Here is a 13254-nt window from a genome sequence, read left to right as displayed (position 1 = left end):
ATGGTGCTTGTAGTGCAAATCTTGTTGCCACATGGGAATGTTTTTGAGACCCTGTTGTTTTTATCTAAGTTCATCTATTACCAATAAGGACTCAGGAGACAAATGTTCAACCTGATAGATCAAAGAAGCAGAGGAGGAGTGACCAGCTGATTCCCCCCCTCCTTATTTTTTAACCAGAGGCTCAGAAAGTGCCTCTCCGCACTTCTCAGATTGAAGAGCATGACATCTCTAAGTCCCTCCCTACTCCTTCCTGTGCATGTTCTCCACCCACAGTCCTGGTTTCTCTATGGCTAATTTCAGTCAGTAGTTACTGGCTCTGCCCCCTGATTCAACGTTAACTTTATTAACACAGTCTTGGGGTGTTACAGTGTGATCAAATATCCCACAACAAGTCCAATAGAATGTTTATTCTAACATTTAGCAGTGTAGCATTTTTGGTGTTTCACTGAGGTTGCTTTAATCCTCACGTTGTTTTGGTGGCACCTAGGTTGTGAGATTGCAAATCTAATGAAATAGTGATGTCAGGACATTAGCAACTTGCGTGAAACTCAAGTCAAGGACCTGCTGGGAGATGTGAGGTCATAAGGAAATGCTGCTGTGAGCTCCGGGTGGTTCTTAGAAATGTCCTCTTGATGATTTTACACTGACCACATACTTCTCTGCTGGATAACAAGGGTCTGCTGGGTGCTCCCTGGGTGTCAAAATCTGCACTGGAGGATAAACACCAGACAGAATACACCCAACCTTTGGGGAGCTTCAGTACAGTTAGCAAGGCTTCACATGAACAGAAGCAATAGTGTATGAAGAGCAACTTGGTTGCGTGGTTAAAGCCCAGGAATATATTTGTGCCCTAGGCCTGTAGCCTGAAGAAGAGGTCACAAGGACATGAGCTGTGATGATCAACACTGTCAACGCCACAGGATCTAGAGTCACCTAAGGGACAAACCTCTGGACATTTCTACAATGGAACTTTGAGGTTAGGTTAGACTCACCCTGAATGTGGACAGCGTCCCACTGTGGGTTGGGGTCCCTGGAGTGCAGACACCGGCATTCATCAGTCCTTACCCTACTACCATCTATAACTGTCCCTCCACATTGTGAGCCGAAGTCAAACTTTGTTTCCTTAAGTTGCTTTCATCAGTTACAGCAGTGAGACACACGACTAACACCTGTGCTAATGGGGGACCATGGAAAGTTTTGAAGACTAATTATGTATGCCGTTTCCAGGCAAGGAAGATGAACCCCTGAAGAACAGGGACCCAGCCTGTCAGGGACCCTAGTGAGGGAGTTGCTTACCTCAGCATTTGTATACCAGAGCGAAGCATTGTTTTCTGCAGATTGGCTTGTGCCTGGGGTAGAAAGGAGGATGTGGTGTGTTGAGCTGTGAGTGCCGCTGTTTAGAAAGCCAAGGAAGTGCCTCTGGAGGATGGAAGTCACTCACAATCAAGTCTTCAGTGGAGGTAGTTGCTAAAGAGGAATAAGAAGCCCTGGGCTCCAACCAGCAATATGCAGTCCAAACCAACTGCGTCTGAAGCTTACAGGGGTAGGGGTAAACATTTTCTCCAAGCCCAGGATTCAGTGCCATAGAACTAAGAAGCAGTTTAGAGTTCAGAAAAAAAGGAAAAGGAATCTGAGCACTCCTTAACCCTTTCACCTCCTTAATAACCTTCCAAATTTAGTCTGAAGGTGAACTTCTTGAAGGTGAGCCCAGGGCTCATCTGTTGCAATCATCTTTCTTGTTGATGTTGATGTTGCCCCATTTTGGTCCACTGGGGGCTTCTTTAGGTTGGTGCTTGACTAGTTTTGATGGGAAGAGCCCCAGTACTTCAAATCACAACTTCAGAGCTTTTCAGCTCAGTGATTTTAACCAGCTCATGGTGGTTAGTTTCCCATGGTGACTGAGTGCACGGAAATGCATGTATCTACCAATAATAAAAGTCTCTCTCTGACTTCATTTATTTTGTGTGGGTTTGAATGAGGCCTGGGTGCTCATAAGGAGTCCGAAAGACAACATTCGAGTGTCAGGTCTCACTTCCACCACATGATGGCTCTGGGGGACTGAACTCAGGTTAACCAGTGCCTGGGTGGCTTTTTCAGGAGGGCCACCTCGCTGGTGTATCTTTGTAGTGCGAAATTACCCTCTTTGTTTTCTTTTTATCTTCAGGTATAGTCTCCTTTCAGTTTGGTTACTGAGTTCTTACCAATATCCTCAGCCCAAAGTCTCCCGTGCCTTTCTTAATTTTCCCACAATGCCTCTGCAACACATTTTCAGATGCTGAGAATTCCAGTTCCCAGCACGACCAGTCCATCCCCTCATTTGCTTTATCTCCAAACACACTGACCACAGCTTTGGAGTGGCAATTGCAGTGCGACTGCCAGCAAGGTGACAACTGCAAAGAAATCATGTTAATAGTGCTTTTGTCTGAGGTGACAGATCACCGAGGGATGCTCTTTTGAGTGCTGTGGTCCCAAATCATGGATCAGCCTTCCTGTGGCCATTTGCTGCCTCGGTTCTGGACTCAGCTGCACATGGGTCTGCTACATGTTGCTTTAGATTTGCAAGGACAGCACACTTCTAAAATTCAGCACAATCAAGGTTTGGTTAAAGAAGGGAAACTTTATCCCAGCCTCCTTTATCCCGTTTCCTGTGCTCTTGCCACCTCCCTTCTCCAACCAATGAACTTTCTTTCTTTTTGTATAAACAAAATCTGTGTGTGTTGTATGCACACATGTGTATGTACCTGTGTATGCATGTGTCTGTGGAGGCCAGAAGTTGATGCGAGGTGTCTGCGTCTATCACACTCTACATTATTGTTATTATCATCATTATTATTATCCTTATTATTTAGATAAGCTGCTCTCTTATTGAACCCGGAGCTCATTATTTTAGCTAAACTGGCTGTGCAGAAAGGCCCCAGTGTCTGCCAGTCTCTACCCATGCTGAAGCTTCAGATGTGTGGTGCCATGCCAGGCTTTTACATGGGTTCTGAGAAAGTCCCCTGCTCACACACGCATTGCAAACATGATGAAATGAAATCTCCTCAGCTCCTGTATCGGCATGTTTCAAAAATATAGGCAAATATTCTTTTCTCTGCTTTCTGAGATAAAGGTTACATACTATTCCTGACTTTTTTCTTATCTTGCTACCTTGATATATCACAGAGCTATTTAAGACATGAAGTCAAATGCAAACTCACAGTCTCTTATCTGTATGTGCCAAATCCTCGAATCTTCAGAACTCTAAAGGTTTATTATAAGGCTGCAGCAGATTCATTTATAGAAAAATTCAAGTCTTAGTGTATGAAGTCACCAGCTTTATTTGTAACTTACCGGCACATTGATAGATCTTTTGATGCTGGTGTTACTCACATGTTCGGTTAGAGACACAGCCTTGTACCGCAATAGAATGTTGAGTGCTGTGTGGTATGTGCAGCGCCTCAACTCTCAGGAGCAGGCAATGATGAGTTCAGAGACATATTGGGCTTCAAGCATTTCAGCAAAGGGCTTTGATTGTGTAGCCGATGAACTGGTTAGCAGGAACTTTCCGCCAGTCTCTTCCCCATGCTTGTGTTCAGAGGGTTTTGTCTGTCAGTTTTAAGGTTGGGACTACTGGGCCAGCCAGATAGTTTACCAAGTAAAATTGCTTCCTACATAAGCCTGACAGTCTAAGTGAGATTTCGAGAACCCATGCAAAAGTAGAAAGAACCAGTTCCACAATGTTGTCCTCAGAGTTATATGAGACCTTGTTTCCCCTTCTTCTCTCAAAATAAAAAAGAATAAAAGAAAGAAATACAATTTGGAAAGGAAACACATGGATTTTCTTTTTCAAGCAGAGCAGTAACTACCCATCTGTGTCACAAGAGGGAAAAAGGATTCCTCTTTGTGTTATCAATTATATCTTGTTCCGACACATGCCCTTCCTGAGGGAAAGGCTTACGTATCTGCATCCTTTTGACAGAGGCACTGGACTTCAGTTGAAGTTGTCATAGGACACGTTTATGGGAAGGATTTGAAAAGCCAGCCTGTTATTTTCTGTGTTTTCCTGTCCCCCTGATGGAAGGCTGACCACAATGGATTGGAGGGTAAGGTTGATTCAAAGTCAAAGTGCCATAGTGAGAGTCATCTCCCTAGGAATCCAAACCTGCAGAACTTTCCTGGTAGCTGTCATTGATGGGGAAGGCCCATCTGGAGTGTGTGTGTGTGTGTGTGTGTGTGTGTGTGTGTGTGTACTGCTCACAGGATAGAATTTTATCATTTTTTTTAAAAAGGACTTGATTAATTTTAATGGGTACTAGTGTTTTTGCTTGAATGTATATATGTGTACCATGTATGTACCTGAGTTCATAGAAACCAGAAAAGGTTTAGACCAGATCCCCATAATCAAAGTTACAGAGGATTGTAAGCTTGCATGGGTACTGAGAATGGAACCCAAGTCCTCTGCAAGAACAGCCAGTGCTTTTAACTTCTGAGTCACTACTGCAGCCCAGAATGGAACTGAGTATCCTAACATTGTAAAACACATTTATTTATTCTTCCTTTATGGGTCTGAGTATTGTGCTGCATGTTGACAGGGTGGAGGCAGAAGGACATCAGATCCCAGAGAACTGGAGGAATAGATAGACAGATGTGAACCCACTGCCATGTGTGTTCTGGAAAATGAACCCAGGTCTACTGCAAGAGCAGCAATGCACTTGGCATTGAACCATTTCTTCAGCCCTCAGTTTGGCTTTTTTTTTTTTTGATTTTTTTTTTTTTAAACTGAGTCTAGCTATGTAACTCTGGCTGGCCTCCATCTCACCATGGAGTCCAGGCTGACTTTCATAGATATTCGCCTGCCTCTGCCTCCCATGTGCTGTGATTAAAGGTATGGGACACAGGCCCAACCAAGCTTAGGAGCACTTTTGATGCATGCTCATAAGATATGTTCGATTTGAGAATTGAAAGGTCCCTATAACCCCTTGTTTTCCACACCTTTCTCCTCTTATTAAAAAAAGTCATCGAAAGAAAACTGTTAGGGTAAAACTCTGATGCTTTGTACAAGTCCATATAAGAGGACTTGTCACACAAGTCTTCATAGCTTAGGGATGTGCACGTTGATTTCGCGGAGACTGGGTCTTATGTGGCTCATGCTAGCCTCAACACTATGTGTAGTTGAGGATGGTCCAGAGCTTCTGCTTCTCCTTTACTTACCTCCTAATGCTGGCATTGCAGGTATGTGCCACCACGCCAAGTTTGTATGGTGCTGAGGACTTCTACAAGTCAAATATTCTACCAACTCAGCTATAGCCCTAGAGATTGAACTGCTGAATTATGTATTCCCAGGAACAAAAAACTGTGTCCAGAATATTTTTTTATAGATATTGAGGAAATCATTTACTCATAGGAGATAACATAGCAGGGCTCTGTTTAGTGTTCTCTGCCATTAAAGAGATCTGAAGTCAGTCTGCCATATGCCAGGTACATCTTGCTTCTACTTTGTAAAGAAATATTATATATATATATATGTATATATATATGTGTGTGTGTGTACTAAGAATGCTTGAGTATTTATTGAGTGCCTACTGAGGGACAGACATTCTAGAGCTCATTGCCAAAGTAAGCACTTTGGAATAACTTTGGCACAAAATTAAAAATCATTGTGGATTCCAGTCATAATTCAAAACAGTAATAAAACACCAAAAAGCATCAGTTTGGCTCAGCTTCAAACAATCTGAATTCAAAGTGTGAATCACAAAGGCAAGAAAATGGAAGATCACCAACATGGGTGTAGACTGCTGGCTTATGAGCAGGCTGAGGCCTTGGATGATTGAATAACTACCCAGTAGAGGAGAGGTTGAGATCAGAGGGTCTGAACTCACTGACCGACCCTGGGTATTTTATTACTAGGTTAAGCATGTATTTCTTTTGCAGGATGATTACAGTATGGGTGACTATGGTGAGTCACACTCTAATTGAGGTGGAGGCTGCAGAAGTGCAGAAAAGTCACATGTTCGTGTGGCGAGTGTGCATATGTACGCAGACCTGTGAATGGAGTCAGTAGGACAACCTTGAGCATCACTCCATCTTGCTTTGTGGGACAAGGTCTCTCCCTGGCATGCAGCTTGCCAAGTAGGCTAGGCAGGTATTCATGAGCACTGGGATTACAAGTGTGCACCGGTACCCCTGGACTTTTCACACAGAACAGGAGCCTGAACAGTTCCTCATGTGTGGAAAGGGAGTATGTTACCAGCTGAACGATCTCCCTGCTTGAAAACTGTCTTCTAAGCACATGGAGCATATGTTTTACCATCACAATTCTAGTTCATTCTCTAGTTCTGGCAGAACTGTAGGAAAAAATCCTCCTACTAGCCCGTGTCAGTATGAATTCAGTTCCCCAGCCACAGACGGCAGAATACCCCTTCCCGCCCATCAGCCTTTGCTCAGCTTGTAGGTGTTTGAACAAGTATGACAGATATGAGGTCTGGCAAGCAATAACGTGCAAACACAGCTGTTGGCATTGTTTGGGACTAAAAGAAACCAGCATGTATGTGCAGTCCACCACCAGGAGAAGCCTATTGGCTGTTGTCAGAAAAGGGGTGTCAGGGGGCAAAGATTATCTCTCCCGCCAGGCTAATCTACCGTTTATCACTTCCCTGCAGCAGCACGGGCTCTTTCAGACTGTTCTGCTCACAGGGCTCCAAAGACAGACAGGCATTCTTTAACGGGCTAGTGCCAAATTACGTAGGTCACATACAATGGCATCCCTTTCTGGAAGGGAATGGGAAAGGAAAGAGTTAGAAGATCACGAATGAAAATGTGTTATTAGAGTAAAGCCTCAGTCCAACGCCCCTGGCCTGTGCCTCCTATCCCAAAGATGTGCTTTATTCTATGATGAGGAAGGAGATGGCTGCAGAGCCGCCATTGTGGAGTTTAGGTCTCAGTGCCCGAGCTCTAAGCAGAGTGAATTGGCACTGCCTTGTAGAGCTCTGGGGTAGGATGAGGTGTAAAGAAATGCATGTAGCTCCATATATGACAATGAAAAGTTGCTGACAAAAAAACTGAGTGGTAAAGCAAAATTAAAATTGGCCAATTACAAAAGTAGATTGAATATTAACTCACTTCAAAAGGACACACGGTTGTGTTTCACTAGAGGAGAAACTGGCAAACATTGTCCATATTTTGAATCTGTTCCTCATAGTGTAAATAAAGTTTTATTAAAACACAGCCATGCTCATTTATTTACATGTGGTCTATGGCTGCTTCATGTAACAATAGTTGGCACAACAGGATTCATATGACCTCCAAAGCCTCAAATATTTACTGTCTGGCCCTTTACAGAAAAGGTTGTCAGCCATGAATCTAGAGGGAATCTTTGTGTTGGACAGATGTCTACAAGATTTTTTCTAAACAAGAATATGAAGAGGGAGAATATCCTTTTCCTATAAAAAGAACTCATAAGCCCTTAATTCCACATGGAACTCAACAAGATGCCTATTGCCTCAGGTAAGAGGAATTTAAGCATAAAAGTAGCAGCGTCGGCTGCGGAGCCTGGACTGCTTCTCTGGGTTGGCCTGGATATTGGTGACGACTGTGGCGGGAGAGGAATGATAGCTGTGTTCACTGAGAGCCTCTTAAAACTACGGTTAACATAGAGAAACCAGCAAGTAGTCTGTTACTAGGAGGCTGGGGCTATTTAAACTCAGGTCCAGTGAGGGCTTCCTCCAAGGTCATCCTGCAGCGCTGCTCCCTCTCCGAGGTCATCCTGCAGCACTGCTTTTCCCCAGGTCCTTTGGCCTTTTGTATCCACCTGAGCTCAGTTCAGCCACATTTCCAGCACCAGCGCTTAATATTCCTATCTATATGTGCATATTCGAGACCACTCATAAACACTGCATAGTTGTTCACACAGACACACACGCTACAACACAGACACACACACACATAGATATACTCACTAGATACAAAAACACATTAGACATACATAGACATACACACAGAAACACACAGACACATACACACAACACAGACATACAACATAGATACACATACTAGACATAAATTCACACTAGACATAGAGGCATACACATGCGCATGTATGGGCTTGCACGCACACACACATACACACACACGTTGTGTTTTGACTGCATGCCTTGACCTCAGCAATCTCTGCTTTCTCCATCAACTTCAGCTCCCCCATTGTCTATGCCTTGCATCAGCAGCTTGGATAAACCATTTATTTGCCTCAAAACTCTGGTTGTGGAGAACAGGAAATTAAATTCTCTGTATCTTTGTGGAGCACGCTGGGGAAACACTCTCTGTTTAAGCCCCCTTTCTGAGCTCCTGACAGCAGCCTTCAAAGCCTGAGGGCCCTTTCACAGTACAATTTGTTCTCTATTTCTCTCTTTCGTTCCTAAACTATTGGTATTAAAATATATTTATACATTTGTAAAACCTATAATCTTCACTTTATTAAGTTTCATAGTTAGGGTTTCTATTGCTGTGAAGAGACACCATGACTACAGCAACTTTTATAAAGGAAAAATATTTAATTGAGGTGTTTTATAGCTTCAGATGTTTAGTCCATTATCTTCATAGTGGGAACATGGGAGGCATGGTGGTGTGCACACAGACATGGTGCTGGAGAAGTAGCTGTGAGTCTTATTCCTTGATCCACAGACAACAGAAAGTGAACTTGGGCATGGCTTGAGAATATATGAGACCTCAAAGGCCGCCTCCACAGTGATATAGTTCCTCTAACAGGACCACACCTACTCCACCAAAGCCACACCTTTTAATAAATTCCCTATGAGCTTATGGGGGCAGATTACATTCCAACTACCACATTAAGTAAATTGACAACTTGTGTGTGTGTGCACAGGCTTGAGGAGGCCAGAGCTTCTTCTAAGACCTTTTGAAAAAATGATTTTAATTGAAACAGAATTATATTCCTTTCCCTTCTCCCTTTCCCCCTTTAGCCATTCTTAGCTATCCCCCCTCACACCCTCCCATGGATCCCTTTCAAGTTGGTAACCCTTCTTTCTCTGTTTATTATTGTTGCATAAACCACACGCATGCACATACCTTGCTGAGTCCATTTTATTGGTGAATTGTTTCTGTGATTTCAAGGCTAACTGTTTTGTATTGGACAACCAATGAGGGTCTCATCCCTGAGAAAAGCTCATCTTTTTCTCCCAGCAGTCTTTAGTTGCCTGTAGCCCTTTGTCTAGGGATGGGATCCCATGAGATTGCCCACCTTCCAATTAGCATGTCAGTTGATAGTTCCATTGTTCCAATCTTGTTTTTGCTTCCACGGGAGAGACTTGCATAGCTGATTTCCTGATATTTTGCTGTTACAATCTTTTTTCCTCAATACCCGAGAGGCAGTGGATGCATCTATAATCTCTACTGTTTGGGGAGTTCCTTGGACAACCCTGGACAACCAGGAAGTTTCTTGGGCCTGGTACCAGGGTTTTAGACATCTCTGGTTCTTATGGGAAACACTGGCAGCCCAAGTCACCTTGTTTTTGGAGACAGGGTTCCTTATTGTCCTGCAGGTTTCTACTTGGAGTAGTCTGGCAGATTGCTAATATAATTCAGGAATTGCCTGTCTATGTCTCTCCAGAGCTGGAGAGCACGTACCTTTGATTTTAATAAAATGTGTTCTGGGAATTAAAAGCAAGTCTTCATGCTTGTGTTGAAAAAATGATCAACAAAGCTGGCAGTTTTTAATGTTGTTAAGGAAAGAGGCAGTTTTTGGTTTTTAAGTAGGAAAGTGTGGCTGGTAAGTGACCTCTCGGGGGGCAATGACTCCTGCAGGGCAAGCCTTGTATCTGGGCTCCAGCCCTAGAACCCAGAGAAAGGTAGGCGCAGAACCCTGACTCCACAGACTTGTCCTCTGACCTCCATGGATGTGGCACAGCACACACACCCTCCCCCACCTTTTTCACGTGCACCAACACTAATAATTAAAAATGATTTAAATAATATAAGCCCCACTCTGTCAATGGGACCACATGTGTCTTGTGGGTTAATAATGGACCTAGAGATTCATATCTTATGTGAACCTAAATCAACGAGGAAAATATGTTAGTCTAGCAATTATTGTACAAAGAAAAATACCTGTTTTCCACTTACAATGAAAGTGAGCACATTTTATAGCTTAACATAACCTTTAGGGTCTCCCCAGAGTTTTATTGTTAAGTAACTTCTAAATCTCAGTGTTACTGCAGCCTCAGAAGATGCAGTATTTATAATGAATGATGCCATTACTTAGGAAATAACCACCAGGATCATATTCTCTATGAGGATTACATCGAACAGACCATAGAAGTGTTCAATCTCTTTTTATATATGTGTATAAAACAACCTAAACTTGCCAGATTGGTTAAGGACATTTTGTAAAATAACCAAATCAAAGGACTTAGTGGTAGAAACAGTTTAACATTTGCGCTCTGTATTACACACCCTTCTGTGGTAGAAACAGTTTAACATTTGCGCTCTGTATTACACACCCTTCTGTGGTAGAAACAGTTTAACATCTGCACTCTGTGTCATACACCCTTCTGTGGTAGAAACAGTTTAACATCTGCACTNGAGCATATTCAATATAACAAATATAATTTGAATTTGTATCAATATATAAGACTCTATACCAATATAAACTGTCTATAAATAATTGTTCTCAAGTATTTACTCTATTAGTCACTATTATTATTATTAGTGTGAGTAAGCTCATCCTAATCTCTGTATTATCCCATTCAATTTCCTTTTTTGTGATATCCTTGAATGGACAAAATTTCATCCCAACCCCCAACCCTATACCAGTTATAACCAACCCCTAATTGATGTCCCTAACACTGAGGACATACTTTGTTGGGAATAGTTTCTGAGTAGTTGGTAGGTCTTTTTGAATTTTTATTTGGAATTCTTGCCAGAATGTTGTAAGAAGGTGCACAATTTCAGCTAACCCAGTTGGAACCATCTTGAGCAGCTGATACCCAATACCAGTCTTATAGTAGTCCTATCAGCATCATGATGACATATCAACCAGATGGAGTTGTTTTTTTTGGTTCCCTTTTTTTTTGTAATTTTTAATTTTTTTTTTTTAAAAATTTATTGTTCATTGTGGAAAACATAAACTTTATTTATATAGACATATACCCGCATTGGGTATTAGATGAAGCAAACATGAATAAAATAATCCCACACTAGTTTATAATTGAGTATAATAAAGGGGTTCTTTATTTAGGAGGAACTCACAGCTCACAGGCCTTTATACAAACCAAAACCAGAAACCAATCCCAGCATTCAGGTGAGAGACAAAAGAGACATAGCAGGTGGGCCCACACCGTTTTCCTACCCAAGGCCACACCCAAACTGGTCCAGCCTTTCAGAGGCCATTGACTAAAGGAGGTTCCCCATCAACTATGGGTATCAGTGTGAGAATAAATTAAATTGTTACACACACAGTTTAGGAAAGTCAGAGAATTGGAAAGCCTCCTGTGTTCACTTCTGAAGTTTTGTGAGCCATCTTTCTAGTTGTCATGCTGGGAGGTTTCTCTACAGCATGTGCCATGGCACTGAGGGTGGCAGTCTCTTCTCAAGTGCTTTTGTCAGCTAGGTGAGAAGCTGGTGGCCTAGATGGGTAACTACAGGTCCAGCATTATAGTATGAAACTGATGGCCTGGATGAGTGACTATAGGTCCAGCCCTACAGGGTGAGAAGCTGGTGGCCTTGATGAGTAACTGTAGGTCCAGCCCTACAGGGTTAGAAGCTGGTGGCCTTGATGAGTAACTGTAGGTCCAGCCCTACAGGGTGAGAAGCTGGTGGCCTGGATGAGTAACTGTAGGTCCAGCCCTACAGGGTGAGAAGCTGGTGGCCTGGATGAGTAACTGTAGGTCCAGCCCTATAGGGTGAGAAGCTGGTAGCCTGGATGAGTAACTGTAGGTCCAGGAGTCAAGATAATAAGGAGGCTGGTTATCATGATCAAGGGATTCTTAAACTCTCAAAGGGAAGCAAATGAGCATAGGTTCTCCAGGGCCTCATGTATGTTGACAACGTGTCTAATCTAGACTGAAAATAGTCTCCTACCTCGGGACTTGTTTTTCATTTGCTGAGAGACCCTTATGATATAGGCACAATAACTGCAGACAAAGCTATCAATAAACTCATTCCATCTCTTCTGTTTCATAACTCCCTGTGATCTTCTAGGAAGCTTCCACGCCCTTAAGCATTGCTGTTTATCCCGAAGTTCATATTTTCAATTTGCACTGCTCCCCTACACACTATCCTGCTGGGTTATTAAGCAAAATTAATTTATTTGCCCCGTTTTGTGTTGTCCTCTCAGCCCTGTTAAGTTAGATGCTAGAGGACACATGTTAGAACACTCCATGGAACCCAAAGCACATTCCAGCTTGTAGATTGCTTTTTGTTTATTTAATTGTGTCTTTCACGGGCTATATATTCAGCATATGCCTCTGGGATATTTTATACATTAACAATTTAAAACCACTGACCTATAATCATCTTAAACTTCCCATTTTATCTCCAGTTTACCCATAATGGAATACATTCACGTGGGCAGAAGCCTTGTGAATAGACAGACAATCTTGCTTCTACAAAACAAGTTACTGCTGTTGCTTTATGGGGTGAGCAGGGACTGCAAAATCAAGTAGTGAGCCACTGGGCTATTGTAAATGCTGTCATTACATCTAAATACAAAATGTTCCAAGTTTCATGGGAGAATTTGTTTGGCATTCTCCTGTCTAGTTGATTTTTTTCATTTGGTTTAGCTTACTGATACTTCCTATAAAATAAAAACAGCTTATGGTGACAAAAATACTTCTGTGGGCTGGGGAGATGGTTCAGTGAGTCAAATTCTTGCGGCTTGAGCATGAGAACTGCAGTTTAGACCCCTAGGCCTTAGTTCGAGGGAGGCAGAGATGGGCAATCCCAGGAGCAGAGGGACTGCCTAGAGTAGCTGAATCCAGGTTCTGAACCCGCGAGCTCCAGACCCAGGGAGAGAGCCTTCTTCAATGTGTAAGGTTTAGAGAGATCAGAGAAGATGCCTGATGTCAACCCCAGGCATATGTATGCATGCACACATACATGCAACGATATGTGGATATGCATGAGCAGGTGTGGAAACCACATCCACAAACATATGTAAATAAATAAATAAATAAAATTTTCTACTTCCAGATTCTGGTCAGGTAAGGAATGGATCCTGAAGGTCTAAGTAACTCAAAATCCAGATCCCTTCCCATAGTCTCCTGA

General features: G+C 42.6%; 1 long non-coding RNA gene across 1 annotated transcript in view; it reads left to right on the top strand.

Moving 5' to 3' along the window:
- LOC126487090 (uncharacterized) overlaps positions 1-4081 on the top strand; it is a 4743-nt gene extending 662 nt beyond the window's left edge. Inside the window, exons 2-3 of the long non-coding RNA XR_007588274.1 lie at positions 855-976; positions 3959-4081. This is a non-coding gene — a long non-coding RNA (uncharacterized lncRNA). The remainder of the gene's footprint in view (positions 1-854; positions 977-3958) is intronic.
- Positions 4082-13254: the final 9173 nt, after the last annotated feature.

The sequence above is a fragment of the Alexandromys fortis genome, unplaced genomic scaffold (genome assembly GCF_014885135.2).
Source record: "Alexandromys fortis isolate MF-2015 unplaced genomic scaffold, M_Fortis_MF-2015_v1.1 scaffold_96, whole genome shotgun sequence".
NCBI lineage: Eukaryota > Metazoa > Chordata > Mammalia > Rodentia > Cricetidae > Alexandromys > Alexandromys fortis.
The sequence above is the reverse complement of the archived record's forward strand: the minus strand, read 5'-3'. Positions and strand labels throughout refer to the sequence as shown.